At 35.7% G+C, this 17,893-nt stretch overlaps 9 non-coding genes across 9 annotated transcripts; all 9 read right to left on the bottom strand.

Moving 5' to 3' along the window:
- Positions 1-8,305: 8,305 nt before the first annotated feature.
- LOC134849095 (5S ribosomal RNA) lies at positions 8,306-8,424 on the bottom strand. The gene has a single exon (XR_010163137.1). It is a non-coding gene; the product is annotated as a 5S ribosomal RNA (ribosomal RNA).
- A 1,162-nt stretch (positions 8,425-9,586) lies between these two features.
- On the bottom strand, positions 9,587-9,705 carry LOC134850226 (5S ribosomal RNA). Its single transcript, XR_010164196.1, has one exon. It is a non-coding gene; the product is annotated as a 5S ribosomal RNA (ribosomal RNA).
- Positions 9,706-10,865: 1,160 nt separating this feature from the next.
- LOC134849988 (5S ribosomal RNA) lies at positions 10,866-10,984 on the bottom strand. Its single transcript, XR_010163969.1, has one exon. It is a non-coding gene; the product is annotated as a 5S ribosomal RNA (ribosomal RNA).
- A 1,161-nt stretch (positions 10,985-12,145) lies between these two features.
- On the bottom strand, positions 12,146-12,264 carry LOC134849047 (5S ribosomal RNA). Its single transcript, XR_010163091.1, has one exon. It is a non-coding gene; the product is annotated as a 5S ribosomal RNA (ribosomal RNA).
- A 784-nt stretch (positions 12,265-13,048) lies between these two features.
- LOC134849046 (5S ribosomal RNA) lies at positions 13,049-13,167 on the bottom strand. Its single transcript, XR_010163090.1, has one exon. It is a non-coding gene; the product is annotated as a 5S ribosomal RNA (ribosomal RNA).
- Positions 13,168-13,952: 785 nt separating this feature from the next.
- LOC134848943 (5S ribosomal RNA) lies at positions 13,953-14,071 on the bottom strand. Its single transcript, XR_010162992.1, has one exon. It is a non-coding gene; the product is annotated as a 5S ribosomal RNA (ribosomal RNA).
- Positions 14,072-15,229: 1,158 nt separating this feature from the next.
- On the bottom strand, positions 15,230-15,348 carry LOC134849987 (5S ribosomal RNA). The gene has a single exon (XR_010163968.1). It is a non-coding gene; the product is annotated as a 5S ribosomal RNA (ribosomal RNA).
- A 958-nt stretch (positions 15,349-16,306) lies between these two features.
- LOC134849986 (5S ribosomal RNA) lies at positions 16,307-16,425 on the bottom strand. The gene has a single exon (XR_010163967.1). It is a non-coding gene; the product is annotated as a 5S ribosomal RNA (ribosomal RNA).
- A 1,160-nt stretch (positions 16,426-17,585) lies between these two features.
- On the bottom strand, positions 17,586-17,704 carry LOC134849228 (5S ribosomal RNA). Its single transcript, XR_010163265.1, has one exon. It is a non-coding gene; the product is annotated as a 5S ribosomal RNA (ribosomal RNA).
- Between the last annotated feature and the right edge of the window lie 189 nt (positions 17,705-17,893).

The raw sequence follows: 17,893 nt of genomic DNA, 5'->3' as shown, positions 1-17,893 counted from the left end.
TCCTGTTATGTGATAACTTTTTATGTTGGGTTTATTGTGGTTTTTCTTATGTTTCGTTGGTTGTGTCCTTTTTTCAAAAATCAAATTGTTTTTGGTATGGGTTTGTCTTTCGACTTTTTTGTGTTTTATTATTTCTTTCTTAGACTTTATAATAGTCTTCAAAAGAATAAATTATCCTGTTTTAAACTGGGTTAATCCGGTTTGGGTACCGTTGGTTTCCTTTTCTTAGTCATGCTGTTATTCTATGTGTTGTGGTGTTTAGTAAGCTGCATTGGTTAGTTTTGTTTAGTATATAATTCCTTTCCAACCGGGTCAAAGGAAAGTTTGAAACTTGTTATCATGTGTTAGAGTTGATGAGTGTGAAAGCTTGAAACTAAAATTCATTATTTAAACAATTCTTCGTGGGCGAGCTGTGCGAGTTTGGATAGAATTCTTGTGCGAGTGAATGGAAATATCAAAAGGTTAGTACTGCATTTTCGTCTTATCAATTTACTACATAGAATTTCAATTTTACTGCTAGTTTTTGGGGAAAAATTAAGTTACAAATTTTCATCATTATTAGAATTACTGCTTTTAGGGAAATAATTTATAAATTAATTTACTACATTGGTATGAACTTTATTTAATTTAGCTGGTGCAAAAGATTATTAGAGTTTTGAACAATTTGAAGAAGTTTTCTATTTTTTATTTTTCTTTTGTGTATTTTGCAGATGATCGTGAGATGAAAACTAAAAATCAAAATGAGACATGGATAAAGAATGGTTAGTTTTTTAATTTGAATTTATTAGTTAAGAATATGTATAAATTATACTTACCTGTTAGTCGTCGGGGAAAAAACCGTGGGGGAAGATGTCGTGTGTTATGTCGGAGTTAGTTAGTAATTTTGCTAGTATGCGAATGATATTTTTAGTTTGAAGCAGTGGCCAAAGCAATTGGAGTTCTTTAATGGTTTTTAGTTCTTCAGTGCCAACTGCAAAATCATAAGCTGTGTTTTGGATGAGATTATATAATTTGTGATTGTATTTAGTGTTGTGGATGAATTCTAATTTTTGGATTTCTATAGGTTGAATAAATTCATGTGGGATAAGCAAGGGTCTGGATTCTTCTGCGTTGAAGGTCTTCGTGATGGGACAAAAAATATACATTTGGGTTATGGGATCATAATTGCGAAGAATGCGGTGAAGGTTAGTATTTTTGATGCAATATGTGAACTTAAGAAAAAATGGTGAAGTGTATTTAGAGTTAATAAATTGAAAACGGTGGTGTGGTTGTCTTGATGGAGTGTGTAGATCAAAGTGATTTTGTATGAAGCGATAATATGTATATGTGTGGGTTTGTTTAGTGCGTAACATAATATCGTGTGAGCAGTGCAAATCTCGTTCAAGTGGTGCAAGGAAATGAAAGGTTAGTGAAAATAATTGAAATTTTTCTTTAAAACTTTCGTAAGCTTGTGTGTCGGTTAGTGCTTCAGAAATGATGTGATCGAATTTGCGATCAAATATATTGAGTGTAAATACACATGGTGTTTTGATGAAGAAATGTTCTGTGATTTGTGGGTTAGCGAAACGGTCATCATCTAAAAATTGGTCTTGGTTAGCTCGGATGATGTTGTGATCGTAATATTCTAGCGTGTATTCGTTAGCTCGGGGTGCAGTGTGTGTTTTTAGTGACTTTTTATATCCTATATAAGTAAATTGTCTATGTGTTAGTGATGTGGTGACTCGATATAGCATATCTTGATTTATTTCTATATCGATGTGAGTATTAGATAAAGGTAGGCAAAGGGGGTTAGTAAAATGATGATATGATGTCCAATGAAGTGAAGGCATTAAAACTTGTTCATCTACAAAACTACGTGTGTCGTTAGTGTTGTTAGAAGTGTTCAAAGTATATTGTGGAAATGAAGGTAGGGTGATTGCTAAAAAAATCTTTCGTGTTAGTGTGATTTGGGTGATTAATATATTCACGGGCTGTTCCTGGTTTTGTTGGAAATGGATGGTTCGGGAATTTTCTTTTGAAAGTGCGATAAGCTCTATTAGTGCTATTTGATGATTCGGTGGATGTGGATGATGGTGCCAATGATGCGGTATAAGCTGAAGAGGGTGTAGGGGTAGGTGGGTTTGATGATTCTATTGTGGATGAAATCTGATTTATAGTGGGGTTTTCAAGGTGGAAGGGTTGTTGTTGTAGGGTGATAAAATTATCTAGTTCCTGGGAGATTTGGGGAGTATCTGGAGAATTGGATGATCGGTCTGAATGAAATGAAGAGTAGGTTGGGGTGACTTGTGAAGCATAAGAGGGTGTAGAAATGGATGGAAGTGGGTTATTTGGCGGGATTGGTTGAAAAAGGGGTTTTGAAAAAACTGAGGAGTTGGTTTGAAAATTATTGGATGGAGATGGTTCAGAGTCTGCAAATTCATCAGGGGTTTCAATATTTGGGTTATTAAGTTGTGAAATGGAGTATAAAACTGAGATATGTGAATTAGTGTCTGAATTCATGCCTGATGTTACATTATTGGTTGGAAAATCGGGTGGCGGGAAAGCAAAAAGTGGAATTATTGTAATGGGAGTGTTGAGGTTGGTTGGGTGGGAATTTGAGCGGTGTAGGGATCCAAGTTGTCGGCTCATCGTGGGCTAAAAAAATTATTATTTTGAGACTGAAAAGCGGTGGTATGGGGTTGTTCTATAATTTGTTCATATGTATTTTCATCTAGTGAATGGTGTGTCATTATATGTTGAATGGGACTTTGTGATATGGTTGGTCTAAAATTTGGATTATGTGTTATTGCTAAATTTCGAAAATTTTGTGGGACTAGTGATAATGGATGGTTATGTGGTAGGGGTGGTAACTGTGGTGCTGTAGGCGTTATGTCTACATTGTTATGTTCTTCGTCGTATGTGTTCTGTCTTGTTGCTATTTTTGTGTTGTATTCTTTTATTTGTGCGTCTAAAAGAATTTTGTTTATTGATGATGAAAAAATTCCAAAAAATCCTGCAAATAGTATGCGTGCTACACTTGCTTGTCTATTTACTTGTGTGTGTATAGCGCATGTATTGTAGATTCCTTTTAAGAGTGAAAAAAGAAATCCTATAAAGTTAAACATTGCGTATAAAATAGTCAATTTTTCTAAGATGTAGTAGGGCCATCCTAGAAAATCGAGAATTTCATTTTTTAGTGTAACAAAGCTAAAAATATTTATAGGTAAAATATCTTGTGGTCTGTATTTTTCACCGTTTAGATATATATAGTCTTTAATGTCTTTAAAATATCCGCTATGATCTTGTGTATAAATATCTGCAAATCCTGCGGTTTCGGCAAGTTTGCGTAAGTTTTGATCAATTGATTGTCTTTGTATAGTGTCCATTTGTGTTAATAATTCTTGGAATTGTTGTGTTCTAATGTGATGCTGGATATCGGATTTTGAATATATTCCGATTGATTGTAGGTCAATATTTGGGTTTCGAGCAATAGCTCTTATGCTTTCAGGTGAAAATTTTTTGAGTGATTGCATTAATGTGGGATATGGGGTAAGAAGGTAATATTTATCTTCATCAGGGTTCAGTTGAACTACATTGTGGCTATTTTCTGATCCACATGGGACTGCGGTATCCCAGAAATATGTTCGTCTTGAAAGTGTGTCAACGAAATGTACTTTATTCTTATAAAAGATAGGGATTCTTTTATAGCATCGTTTATCTTCAAAAACATATAGTGGTGATACTTTTTTGGTACAGGTATAAAACCATTAAATGTTTCCTTCATAGTCTAAAAAATTTGATCTATTTCCTGATAATAAATATCCTGCGTAGGGTATTTTTAATACTGCTAGTGCAAGTGATTGTAGGATTTGTGTCCTTTCTAATTCGCATAGTTGGTGAAGTGTTTCTAATTCAGAGAGTGACATTTCTTGAAAAATTCGGCTAATTGTGTAGTCTAATTTCATATCTAGGCGAATATCATAGTGGATATTACCGAAATATGTACTATTCATTAGTGATAGTTCTTGTAAACGTGTTCTTCTAGTGTCATGGGGTTTTAGATGTCCACCAGGTTGATCTTTACTTTTTTGAAAATTAACTGGTATATATGATGTTCCTTCGTTTATAGGATGACTTGTGTCGTATGGGTCGATTTTTACTTTTCCAGTGGTCATGTCGAATCCTTTTTCGTATTCAACTAATATCTCGGAATATTGTGTTCTGTGAAGTGGATTTCTGTATTTACACGCAAGTTTTGTTTCTTGATATATTTGAAAACGTGTCAATTTATTTTCTATATTGTGTATATTTCTAAAATTAAAACTTTGTTTTCGTGATGGATGGACTTGTTCATATGGAATTGTTTGTATAAAATATTTTTCGTGAAATTTTATCATACGAGCGTGTATTTTTGCTACTTGAAATGTTGTACATGTGTCTTCGGGGAACCAAACAATTGTTGCTTGTGTTCGTGTTGTAGGGTCGCAATAGCCTTGATCGTTTTTACAAGGTAATCTAATTCCTTGATAGATCATGGTGTTGTCAGATAAATCGCGAGTGAGTTGTATTTTTTCGAGTTGTATTTTCCAATCGAAAAACATTATTTCTTGATATCCTTTATTTTTCGTGTCTGCTTTGCAGTTTGATGGGTCATTTATACCAATGTGTGGTATCCAGTGTTTATCGTGTATGTCATAAGTTAATCTTCCGTGAGCGCCGTTGTATGGGTATTTTTCATCTAATTTTATATGTCCTTGATATCTTTCAAGTTCTGCTTGATGTACAGAATCTGCAAAAACTTGGAAATATACTAATTTTCTATCTGTGTTTTTATTTCTTGTGATGTTTAGTCTTAGTAACTCGTTTTTACAATCTTCGGGATTGAGATGTAAAAGTCGTTCGATATTACTCTGGTAGAATGATTCGTGGTCAAGTCGGTTGTTATTTCCATTTGAGACTTGTGAACAATGTACTTTCTTTTCAGAAAATGTTGCTGTGAATTTATATCCTATAACTGTTGTTGCTCGGGCTTTTGAATAAAGTGTCGCTATTACATTTGTTGTTTCTATAGCTTGTGGTTCTGTTTCGCATTGTGATACTTGATTTATTGCATATTTGTGTAGTGTTTTTTGTTCGTTTTCTTCACAATCGTAATGTGTTACTAATAAATCTTGGGGTCCTGTGCGGGGGGAAGGGTTTATGTTTTCATTGGAGGTTATTATAAAAAGGAGTTGGAGAAAAATTAAAATTTTTAGAATATACATGTGTATGACAATCCTGAGTATGGGTTATAAAATGTGATGTAACCAATTGTCTTTTTGGTATATCTGTCGTATTTGTATATCACTTCAGTTGTTATAAATGGTGGTGGTAGGGATTGAGCTGTTATATTTGGTGGGTTTAATGGATAGGGATGTTGAGTAATGTTGTTTAATTTAACCGTGATTTCAAATTTTAATTGTAGACTATTTTGTTGGAGTATTTGGATGTTATGATCACGAATGTCTTCGTGGATGTCTTGTCTATATTGTAGTCTATTTAGTGCCCAGTTGTGGAGTCGGTTACTTTCTGGGTGTTGTCCAAATAATGGTGGAGGTGCAGTGAATGTATTCCAGTCTAGTCTTAAAGGAATATTTGTTGATGATTGTTCTCGATATCTAGCGTCGAGTTTATTTGGGAAAATTAAGTTAAAAGACGGTGGTGAAATCTGGCTTATTGATGGTGTTGATGGTAGTGATAATGTTTCTGGTAGTGATGAGGATGTTGTTGTATCCGTAGAAATATCTATTGGGTCATTGATTAAATTTGGTTCACCTTGTGTGAATGAATGTGTTGTCCAATATGGTAGTCGTGATGTTTGGTTTGTGGGGTTAAAGGGGTCTTCACGAATTTGTTCAGATGTTGGTGTTGAACCTAAGTAGTCTGAGGGTAGGCTTGAGGTGCTACGTTGTGAAAGAAGCGTAGGGGTTTCTGGAGTACTTTGTGATGGGGATTGAGGTATATCAAAATGAACTCGGGAGTTTGAAAATTTCTGTTTCGTCGAGGATGTATAATTTGTCTATTTATTTCGACTGTATTTTGGTTTTGACTAGGATTTCGTATTCTACTTAATTCTTGTGGTAGTGTTGGGTATAAGTTATATGTTGGTTCGCTTAGAGGTGCTTGTCGTTGAACTGGTTCTAGTGGTTCAGATAAGCGAGCGTGTCGTTCTTCAAAGGTATATGGGTTATCTTGAAAGGAAATTCGTGTGAATGTTTGGGGGTTTTGGGTAGTTGAAGATGGTGTTGGGTTATCTTGGGATGATGTCGGTGAAGACTGACTGAGTGGTTGTTGGTTAGCAGTTTTTGATGTTTTTTTATTTATTCTTTTAGTGGAAAAATTTATGTTTATTATAGTATTCTTCTAGAAAAAGAATTAGGAGGATTGTTGCTAGGGCGAATGTGATGATTGCCTTTTTTATACATTTGCATATTGTCAAGATGAGGGATGATAGAAATGTTACAAAAATTACACATAGTAAAAAATATCTGTTCTACTAAAAATGGTTCGTATCATTTAGATAAGTTTTGTGAATCGTACCTGTGGATATAGTCAATAGCTTTCGAAAGTTGGAGGTATAGTTCAAATATGGAATAGAAAATTTAAAAAATATTGCAAAAAAATGATTAAGATTATTACAAAAGATTCAAAGGTATCAAAAAGAAATATGATTAAAAGTTTAAATATCGTTAAAAAGTTTATGAGAATGTTAAGAATTATGTTGACTGGTCGAGAGAAGAGCATTTAAGAAATGGCTTCTCGATCGAATATTTTTTGTTGTTTGAGGCAATTTTCAAGTGTGGTCGAATTATTTATTGGTTATTTGACAAGTGGGTTGAGTTTTGTGAAAAATTGTTGGGGGCGAATTTTATGGTGATCGGGAGGTCTTCTTTGTCTTTATTTTTATTTGTTAAGTGATCTGGGGTATTTTTGAGATTTTTATACTTTAGGCTAATTAAAATGGTCGTTCTTTTACTTTAGGCTAATTTGACATATTTGTTTGGGGGGTATTTGAGATCGGAGATGGGGAAATATTGTTGATCTTTGGGTTATTAGATAAGGGAGGGTTATGATATTATGGTGATATTTATTTTAGTTGTCAAGTTGGAGTGGTTTGCTTAATTTTGACCTGGAGGTCGCAAAGTTATAGTTATAGATATGCCTGGAGTTTAATATCGTTCGTCTAGTTGGTTTGTCTTAGAGTTAGAGAAGGTGACGGATTGGATGAATCCTATTGGCTAATTTTGAACTAGAATCGTTGCTTGTTTGTCAGTATGTTATTTTGAAAAATGAAAGTTCAAAATATTTCAGAGGTGCAAAAATTGTTAAAATAAAATTAAAGCTGTTTTTGAAATTCGACTTTCTTTAATATTTTAGATTGTGGAATGAATGTTTTATAGTTATTACGTGGTTGATTTCTAAGTCGTGATGACTCTCTATGTTCTGATTTGTCGATTTGTTCTTGGGGTATTTTTTTTTCTGTCAATTTTCAATTTTTTCTTTCTTTTTGAGGTATATTTTGATCTAGCTTTTTTGTATTGTTTTTCGTTATAGTTGATTTTTTATTTTGGTTCTCGAGATGAATGTCATGTTGTTCCTTTGTTTTATTCTCCGTATGTGGGTTATTTTGAACAACTTTTAAACCTGTGAACGAATATAATTGAGTTAGTTCGCGTAGGGCGTATTCTTTTGGGTAATAAGGTAATAGGTTGTTTCGATGTTGAACAATTTCTTTTTTGTCTGAGTCAGTGATTTTATATGTGACATCAGTGGGTTTGGCAATTATTTGGTATGGTCCTTTACGAAGGGGTTGTAATTTTTTAGAGATTCCTTTTTGAGTGTTAAAATTGGGTATTAAAACAAATGTTCCAATTTTTAAATCGGAGGCTGGTGTAAAGCGTGAATTTATTTGTTCATTAATGTTTTGTCTTTGTAACAACTTTTTTGTTACTTTTTGGTAAATTTCATTGTGTTTTTTATCTCTGTTTAAAATCCATTCGGTGTGTGTACCGGAGGCTAATTTAAGAATTTGTGGGTGATGAAAATGATCTTCATCGTGTGTATGTAAAGGTAAGTTATAACAAATTGAGTCTTTATTCGGTTGACAATAACTTTGTGCATTTTTATGAGAGTTTGCTGTAAAATTCTTTTGTTTTGGCCAAAATTTGACCCATTGAAAATTTTTGCACCACGCTCGATTAGGCTTAACTTTTTGACATCACCGAACTTTAAACAACAATAACTCTTAGCGCATAAAAGTAAAAGAATTACTTTTGCGTTAACTAAAAGCCTACAACACCTGGTGTTCCCAGGTGGTCTCCCATCCAAGTACTAACCAGGCCCAATGTTGCTTAACTTCGGTGATCGGACGAGAACCGGTGCATTCAACATGGTATGGTCGTAGGCATTTGAGTTACTCCGCTTTCATTTATATCCTTACTAGCTTATGTCTATGTACATTACTTTTAAAACACTCGCCCTCGCGCGAGAGTAAAAATATGCTCTTATACCATGTAAAATTTTGCACGCTCACGTTATAATTTATGCATTTCAAACAAAATACTGAAAATTGACATTGTTTGGAAATTTTTTGGCCCAATGTGTTTTATGGCCAAATCAGCTGGTCAAAACCTATGGAGCATGTACAAGGTGCCTTGAATGACCATCTATGGCATGATAGCCGCACATCCACTGTAAGTGGCTTATGATTGAATACCAGTCAGGAAACTGTCAGTTGCTTTTAGCCTAATTGTTCTGATAAACTTATTAAATAGGTAAGTATTCAAATCTATTTGATAAGTTTTCTTTGAATGCACTCTGCGACAGCGGAGGGCAGCCCAATTCTCTTGAAAAATGCAAGAAAAAAAATTGCACTAACTTAAAAGTTAGCTTTTAGGCCGATTTTCGTCCAAAATGGCCGAAATTCGGGTCCCCCCAAATTTTCAACTGATGATTACTCCAGGTACATTTGAGCTACAAACGTCGTTGTGGGCTCGTTGGAATTGTCCTGAGCTCAAATTTATGAAACAAGATGAAAAAAATGAACTTTGATCGAAAAAAAAACAAAAATTTTGAAAATTTCATTTTTTGCACCACGCGCTCGATTAGGCTTAACTTTTTGGTATCACCGAGATTTCAAAAGCTTATAACTTTGTGTTGGACCGACGAAATTGGTTCATTTTCTCAGTCCCCCAAGGTTTGACTATGATCTTGTGATCCAAATAATAAAATTTGGAAATTTTAAAATTTTTGGGCAAGTTATGGCCGTTCGCGCAATTCACCAGGCTCGATTGGGCTTATTTTTTTGACATCACCGAAATTCAAAAGGCTATAACTCAAAGACCCCAAAAGTTATCTCCATTGTTTTTGACCTATCAGCAGCTGATTGTACACAAAATTGATACTGCAAAAGAAATTTTTCGGTTTTCTTTTGTTTTGGCCAAAATTTGACCCATTGAAAATTTTTGCACCACGCTCGATTAGGCTTAATTTTTTGACGTCACCGAACTTTAAACAACAATAACTCTTAGCGCATAAAAGTAAAAGAATTACTTTTGCGTTAACTAAAAGCCTACAACACCTGGTGTTCCCAGGCGGTCTCCCAGCCAAGTACTAACCAGGCCCAATGTTGCTTAACTTCGGTGATCGGACGAGAACCGGTGCATTCAACATGGTATGGTCGTAGGCATTTGAGTTACTCCGCTTTCATTTATATCCTTACTAGCTTATGTCTAAGTACATTACTTTTAAAACACTCGCCCTCGCGCGAGAGTAAAAATATGCTCTTATACCATGTAAAATTTTGCACGCTCACGTTATAATTTATGCATTTCAAACAAAATACTGAAAATTGACATTGTTTGGAATTTTTTTGGCCCAATGTGTTTTATGGCCAAATCAGCTGGTCAAAACCTATGGAGCGTGTACAAGGTGCCTTGAATGACCATCTATGGCATGATAGCCGCACATCCACTGTAAGTGGCATATGATTGAATACCAGCCAGGATACTGTCAGTTGCTTTTAGCCTAATTGTTGTGATAAACTTATTAAATAGGTAAGTATTCAAATCTATTTGATAAGTTTTCTTTGAATGCACTCTGCGACAGCGGAGGGCAGCTCAATTCTCTTGAAAAATGCAAGAAAAAAATTGCACTAATTTAAAAGTTAGCTTTTAGGCCGATTTTCGTCCAAAATGGCCGAAATTCGGGTCCCCCCAAATTTTCAACTGATGATTACTCCAGGTACACTTGAGTTACAAACTTCGTTATGGGCTCGTTGGAATTGTCCTGAGCTCAAATTTATGAAACGAGATGAAAAAAATGAACTTTGAACGAAAAAAAAAACAAAAATTTTGAAAATTTCATTTTTTGCACCACGCTCGATTAGGCTTAACTTTTTGGTATCACCGAGATTTCAAAAGCTTATAACTTTGTGTTGGACCGACGAAATTGGTTCATTTTCTCAGTCCCTCAAGATTTGACTATGATCTTGTGATCCAAACAATAAAATTTGGAAATTTTAAAATTTTTGGGCAAGTTATGGCCGTTCGCGCAATTCACCAGGCTCGATTGGGCTTATTTTTTTGACATCACCGAAATTCAAAAGGCTATAACTCAAAGACCCCAAAAGTTATCTCCATTATTTTTGACCTATCAGCAGCTGATTGTACACAAAATTGATACTGCAAAAGAAATTTTTCGGTTTTCTTTTGTTTTGGCCAAAATTTGACCCATTGAAAATTTTTGCACCACGCTCGATTAGGCTTAACTTTTTGACATCACCGAACTTTAAACAACAATAACTCTTAGCGCAAAAAAGTAAAAGAATTACTTTTGCTTTAAAGAAAAGCCTACAACACCTGGTGTTCCCAGGCGGTCTCCCATCCAAGTACTAACCAGGCCCAATGTTGCTTAACTTCGGTGATCGGACGAGAACCGGTGCATTCAACATGGTATGGTCGTAGGCATTTGAGTTACTCCGCTTTCATTTATATCCTTACTAGCTTATGTCTATGTACATTACTTTTAAAACACTCGCCCTCGCGCGAGAGTAAAAATATGCTCTTATACCATGTAAAATTTTGCACGCTCACGTTATAATTTATGCATTTCAAACAAAATACTGAAAATTGACATTGTTTGGAATTTTTTTGGCCCAATGTGTTTTATGGCCAAATCAGCTGGTCAAAACCTATGGAGCGTGTACAAGGTGCCTTGAATGACCATCTATGGCATGATAGCCGCACATCCACTGTAAGTGGCATATGATTGAATACCAGCCAGGATACTGTCAGTTGCTTTTAGCCTAATTGTTGTGATAAACTTATTAAATAGGTAAGTATTCAAATCTATTTGATAAGTTTTCTTTGAATGAACTCTGCGACAGCGGAGGGCAGCCCAATTCTCTTGAAAAATGCAAGAAAAAAAATTGCACTAACGTAAAAGTTAGCTTTTAGGCCGATTTTCGTCCAAAATGGCCGAAATTCGGGTCCCCCCAAATTTTCAACTGATGATTACTTCACGTACACTTGAGCTACAAACGTCGTTTGGGCTCGTTGGAATTGTCCTGAGCTCAAATTTATGATACAAGATGAAAAAAATGAACTTTGAACGAAAAAAAAAAACAAAAATTTTGAAAATTTCATTTTTTGCACCACGCTCGATTAGGCTTAACTTTTTGGTATCACCGAGATTTCAAAAGCTTATAACTTTGTGTTGGACCGACGAAATTGGCTCATTTTATCAGTCCCCCAAGATTTGACTATGATCTTGTGATCCAAATAATAAAATTTGGAAATTTTAAAATTTTTGGGCAAGTTATGGCCGTTCGCGCAATTCACCAGGCTCGATTGGGCTTATTTTTTTGACATCACCGAAATTCAAAAGGCTATAACTCAAAGACCCCAAAAGTTATCTCCATTATTTTTGACCTATCAGCAGCTGATTGTACACAAAATTGATACTGCAAAAGAAATTTTTCGGTTTTCTATTGTTTTGGCCAAAATTTGACCCATTGAAAATTTTTGCACCACGCTCGATTAGGCTTAACTTTTTGACATCACCGAACTTTAAACAGCAATAACTCTTAGCGCATAAAAGTAAAAGAATTACTTTTGCTTTAAATAAAAGCCTACAACACCTGGTGTTCCCAGGCGGTCTCCCATCCAAGTACTAACCAGGCCCAATGTTGCTTAACTTCGGTGATCGGACGAGAACCGGTGCATTTAACATGGTATGGTCGTAGGCATTTGAGTTACTCCGCTTTCATTTATATCCTTACTAGCTTATGTCTATGTACATTACTTTTAAAACACTCGCCCTCGCGCGAGAGTAAAAATATGCTCTTATACCATGTAAAATTTTGCACGCTCACGTTATAATTTATGCATTTCAAACAAAATACTGAAAATTGACATTGTTTGGAATTTTTTTGGCCCAATGTGTTTATGGCCAAATCAGCTGGTCAAAACCTATGGAGCGTGTACAAGGTGCCTTGAATGACCATCTATGGCATGATAGCCGCACATCCACTGTAAGTGGCATATGATTGAATACCAGCCAGGATACTGTCAGTTGCTTTTAGCCTAATTGTTGTGATAAACTTATTAAATAGGTAAGTATTCAAATCTATTTGATAAGTTTTCTTTGAATGAACTCTGCGACAGCGGAGGGCAGCCCAATTCTCTTGAAAAATGCAAGAAAAAAAATTGCACTAACGTAAAAGTTAGCTTTTAGGCCGATTTTCGTCCAAAATGGCCGAAATTCGGGTCCCCCCAAATTTTCAACTGATGATTACTCCACGTACACTTGAGCTACAAACGTCGTTTTGGGCTCGTTGGAATTTTCCTGAGCTCAAATTTATGAAACGAGATGGAAAAATTGAACTTTGAACGAAAAAAAAACAAAAATTTTGAAAATTTCATTTTTTGCACCACGCTCGATTAGGCTTAACTTTTTGACATCACCGAAATTTAAACAGCAATAACTCTTAGCGCATAAAAGTAAAAGAATTACTTTTGCTTTAAATAAAAGCCTACAACACCTGGTGTTCCCAGGCGGTCTCCCATCCAAGTACTAACCAGGCCCAATGTTGCTTAACTTCGGTGATCGGACGAGAACCGGTGCATTTAACATGGTATGGTCGTAGGCATTTGAGTTACTCCGCTTTCATTTATATCCTTACTAGCTTATGTCTATGTACATTACTTTTAAAACACTCGCCCTCGCGCGAGAGTAAAAATATGCTCTTATACCATGTAAAATTTTGCACGCTCACGTTATAATTTATGCATTTCAAACAAAATACTGAAAATTGACATTGTTTGGAATTTTTTTGGCCCAATGTGTTTATGGCCAAATCAGCTGGTCAAAACCTATGGAGCGTGTACAAGGTGCCTTGAATGACCATCTATGGCATGATAGCCGCACATCCACTGTAAGTGGCATATGATTGAATACCAGCCAGGATACTGTCAGTTGCTTTTAGCCTAATTGTTGTGATAAACTTATTAAATAGGTAAGTATTCAAATCTATTTGATAAGTTTTCTTTGAATGAACTCTGCGACAGCGGAGGGCAGCCCAATTCTCTTGAAAAATGCCAGAAAAAAAATTGCACTAACGTAAAAGTTAGCTTTTAGGCCGATTTTCGTCCAAAATGGCCGAAATTCGGGTCCCCCCAAATTTTCAACTGATGATTACTCCATGTACACTTGAGCTACAAACGTCGTTTTGGGCTCGTTGGAATTTTCCTGAGCTCAAATTTATGAAACGAGATGGAAAAAATGAACTTTGAACGAAAAAAAAAACAAAAATTTTGAAAATTTCATTTTTTGCACCACGCTCGATTAGGCTTAACTTTTTGACATCACCGAACTTTAAACAGCAATAACTCTTAGCGCATAGAAGTAAAAGAATTACTTTTGCTTTAAATAAAAGCCTACAACACCTGGTGTTCCCAGGCGGTCTCCCATCCAAGTACTAACCAGGCCCAATGTTGCTTAACTTCGGTGATCGGACGAGAACCGGTGCATTCAACATGGCATGGTCGTAGGCATTTGAGTTACTCCGCTTTCATTTATATCCTTACTAGCTTATATCTATGTACATTACTTTTAAAACACTCGCCCTCGCGCGAGAGTAAAAATATGCTCTTATACCATGTAAAATTTTGCACGCTCACGTTATAATTTATGCATTTCAAACAAAATACTGAAAATTGACATTGTTTGGAATTTTTTTGGCCCAATGTGTTTATGGCCAAATCAGCTGGTCAAAACCTATGGAGCGTGTACAAGGTGCCTTGAATGACCATCTATGGCATGATAGCCGCACATCCACTGTAAGTGGCATATGATTGAATACCAGCCAGGATACTGTCAGTTGCTTTTAGCCTAATTGTTGTGATAAACTTATTAAATAGGTAAGTATTCAAATCTATTTGATAAGTTTTCTTTGAATGAACTCTGCGACAGCGGAGGGCAGCCCAATTCTCTTGAAAAATGCAAGAAAAAAAATTGCACTAACGTAAAAGTTAGCTTTTAGGCCGATTTTCGTCCAAAATGGCCGAAATTCGGGTCCCCCCAAATTTTCAACTGATGATTACTCCACGTACACTTGAGCTACAAACGTCGTTTGGGCTCGTTGGAATTTTCCTGAGCTCAAATTTATGAAACAAGATGAAAAAAATGAACTTTGAACGAAAAAAAAACAAAAATTTTGAAAATTTCATTTTTTGCACCACGCTCGATTAGGCTTAACTTTTTGGTATCACCGAGATTTCAAAAGCTTATAACTTTGTGTTGGACCGACAAAATTGGCTCATTTTCTCAGTCCCCCAAGATTTGACTATGATCTTGTGATCCAAATAATAAAATTTGGAAGTTTTGAAATTTTTGGGCAAGTTATGGCCGTTCGCGCAATTCACCAGGCTCGATTGGGCTTATTTTTTTGACATCACCGAAATTCAAAAGGCTATAACTCAAAGACCCCAAAAGTTATCTCCATTATTTTTGACCTATCAGCAGCTGATTGTACACAAAATTGATACTGCAAAAGAAATTTTTCGGTTTTCTTTTGTTTTGGCCAAAATTTGACCCATTGAAAATTTTTGCACCACGCTCGATTAGGCTTAACTTTTTGACATCACCGAACTTTAAACAGCAATAACTCTTAGCGCATAAAAGTAAAAGAATTACTTTTGCTTTAAATAAAAGCCTACAACACCTGGTGTTCCCAGGCGGTCTCCCATCCAAGTACTAACCAGGCCCAATGTTGCTTAACTTCGGTGATCGGACGAGAACCGGTGCATTCAACATGGTATGGTCGTAGGCATTTGAGTTACTCCGCTTTCATTTATATCCTTACTAGCTTATGTCTATGTACATTACTTTTAAAACACTCGCCCTCGCGCGAGAGTAAAAATATGCTCTTATACCATGTAAAATTTTGCACGCTCACGTTATAATTTATGCATTTCAAACGAAATACTGAAAATTGACATTGTTTGGAATTTTTTTGGCCCAATGTGTTTTATGGCCAAATCAGCTGGTCAAAACCTATGAAGCGTGTACAAGGTGCCTTGAATGACCATCTATGGCATGATAGCCGCACATCCACTGTAAGTGGCATATGATTGAATACCAGCCAGGATACTGTCAGTTGCTTTTAGCCTAATTGTTGTGATAATTTTATTAAATAGGTAAGTATTCAATGGGATCGTTGGAATTTTCCTGAGCTCAAATTTATGAAACGAGATGGAAAAAATGAACTTTGAACGAAAAAAAAACAAAAAATTTGAAAATTTCATTTTTTGCACCACGCTCGATTAGGCTTAACTTTTTGGTATCACCGAGATTTCAAAAGCTTATAACTTTGTGTTGGAACGACGAAATTGGTTCATTTTCTCAGTCCCCCAAGATTTGACTATGATCTTGTGATCCAAATAATAAAATTTGGAAATTTTAAAATTTTTGGGCAAGTTATGGCCGTTCGCGCAATTCACCAGGCTCGATTGGGCTTATTTTTTTGACATCACCGAAATTCAAAAGGCTATAACTCAAAGACCCCAAAAGTTATCTCCATTATTTTTGACCTATCAGCAGCTGATTGTACACAAAATTGATACTGCAAAAGAAATTTTTCGGTTTTCTTTTGTTTTGGCCAAAATTTGACCCATTGAAAATTTTTGCACCACGCTCGATTAGGCTTAACTTTTTGACATCACCGAACTTTAAACAGCAATAACTCTTAGCGCATAAAAGTAAAAGAATTACTTTTGCTTTAAATAAAAGCCTACAACACCTGGTGTTCCCAGGCGGTCTCCCATCCAAGTACTAACCAGGCCCAATGTTGCTTAACTTCGGTGATCGGACGAGAACCGGTGCATTCAACATGGTATGGTCGTAGGCATTTGAGTTACTCCGCTTTCATTTATATCCTTACTAGCTTATGTCTATGTACATTACTTTTAAAACACTCGCCCTCGCGCGAGAGTAAAAATATGCTCTTATACCATGTAAAATTTTGCACGCTCACGTTATAATTTATGCATTTCAAACAAAATACTGAAAATTGACATTGTTTGGAATTTTTCTGGCCCAATGTGTTTTATGGCCAAATCAGCTGGGCAAAACCTATGGAGCGTGTACAAGGTGCCTTGAATGACCATCTATGGCATGATAGCCGCACATCCACTGTAAGTGGCATATGATTGAATACCAGCAAGGATACTGTCAGTTGCTTTTAGCCTAATTGTTGTGATAAACTTATTAAATAGGTAAGTATTCAAATCTATTTGATAAGTTTTCTTTGAATGCACTCTGCGACAGCGGAGGGCAGCCCAATTCTCTTGAAAAATGCAAGAAAAATAATTGCACTAACTTAAAAGTTAGCTTTTAGGCCGATTTTCGTCCAAAATGGCCGAAATTCGGGTCCCCCCAAATTTTCAACTGATGATTACTCCATGTACACTTGAGCTACAAACGTCGTTTTGGGCTCGTTGGAATTTTCCTGAGCTCAAATTTATGAAACGAGATGGAAAAAATGAACTTTGAACGAAAAAAAAACAAAAATTTTGAAAATTTCATTTTTTGCACCACGCTCGATTAGGCTTAACTTTTTGGTATCACCGAGATTTCAAAAGCTTATAACTTTGTGTTGGACCGACGAAATTGGTTCATTTTCTCAGTCCCCCAAGATTTGACTAAGATCTTGTGATCCAAATAATAAAATTTGGAAATTTTAAAATTTTTGGGCAAGTTATGGCCGTTCGCGCAATTCACCAGGCTCGATTGGGCTTATTTTTTTGACATCACCGAAATTCAAAAGGCTATAACTCAAAGACCCCAAAAGTTATCTCCATTATTTTTGACCTATCAGCAGCTGATTGTACACAAAATTGATACTGCAAAAGAAATTTTTCGGTTTTCTTTTGTTTTGGCCAAAATTTGACCCATTGAAAATTTTTGCACCACGCTCGAGTAGGCTTAACTTTTTGACATCACCGAACTTTAAACAGCAATAACTCTTAGCGCATAAAAGTAAAAGAATTACTTTTGCTTTAAATAAAAGCCTACAACACTTGGTGTTCCCAGGCGGTCTCCCATCCAAGTACTAACCAGGCCCAATGTTGCTTAACTTCGGTGATCGGACGAGAACCGGTGCATTCATTATGGTATGGTCGTAGGCATTTGAGTTACTCCGCTTTCATTTATATCCTTACTAGCTTATGTCTATGTACATTACTTTTAAAACACTCGCCCTCGCGCGAGAGTAAAAATATGCTCTTATACCATGTAAAATTTTGCACGCTCACGTTATAATTTATGCATTTCAAACAAAATACTGAAAATTGACATTGTTTGGAATTTTTTTTGG

Source organism: Symsagittifera roscoffensis, chromosome 6 (genome assembly GCF_963678635.1).
Source record: "Symsagittifera roscoffensis chromosome 6, txSymRosc1.1, whole genome shotgun sequence".
NCBI lineage: Eukaryota > Metazoa > Xenacoelomorpha > Acoela > Convolutidae > Symsagittifera > Symsagittifera roscoffensis.
Note: the sequence above shows the minus strand (reverse complement) of the source record. Positions and strands in the feature narration are given on the sequence as shown.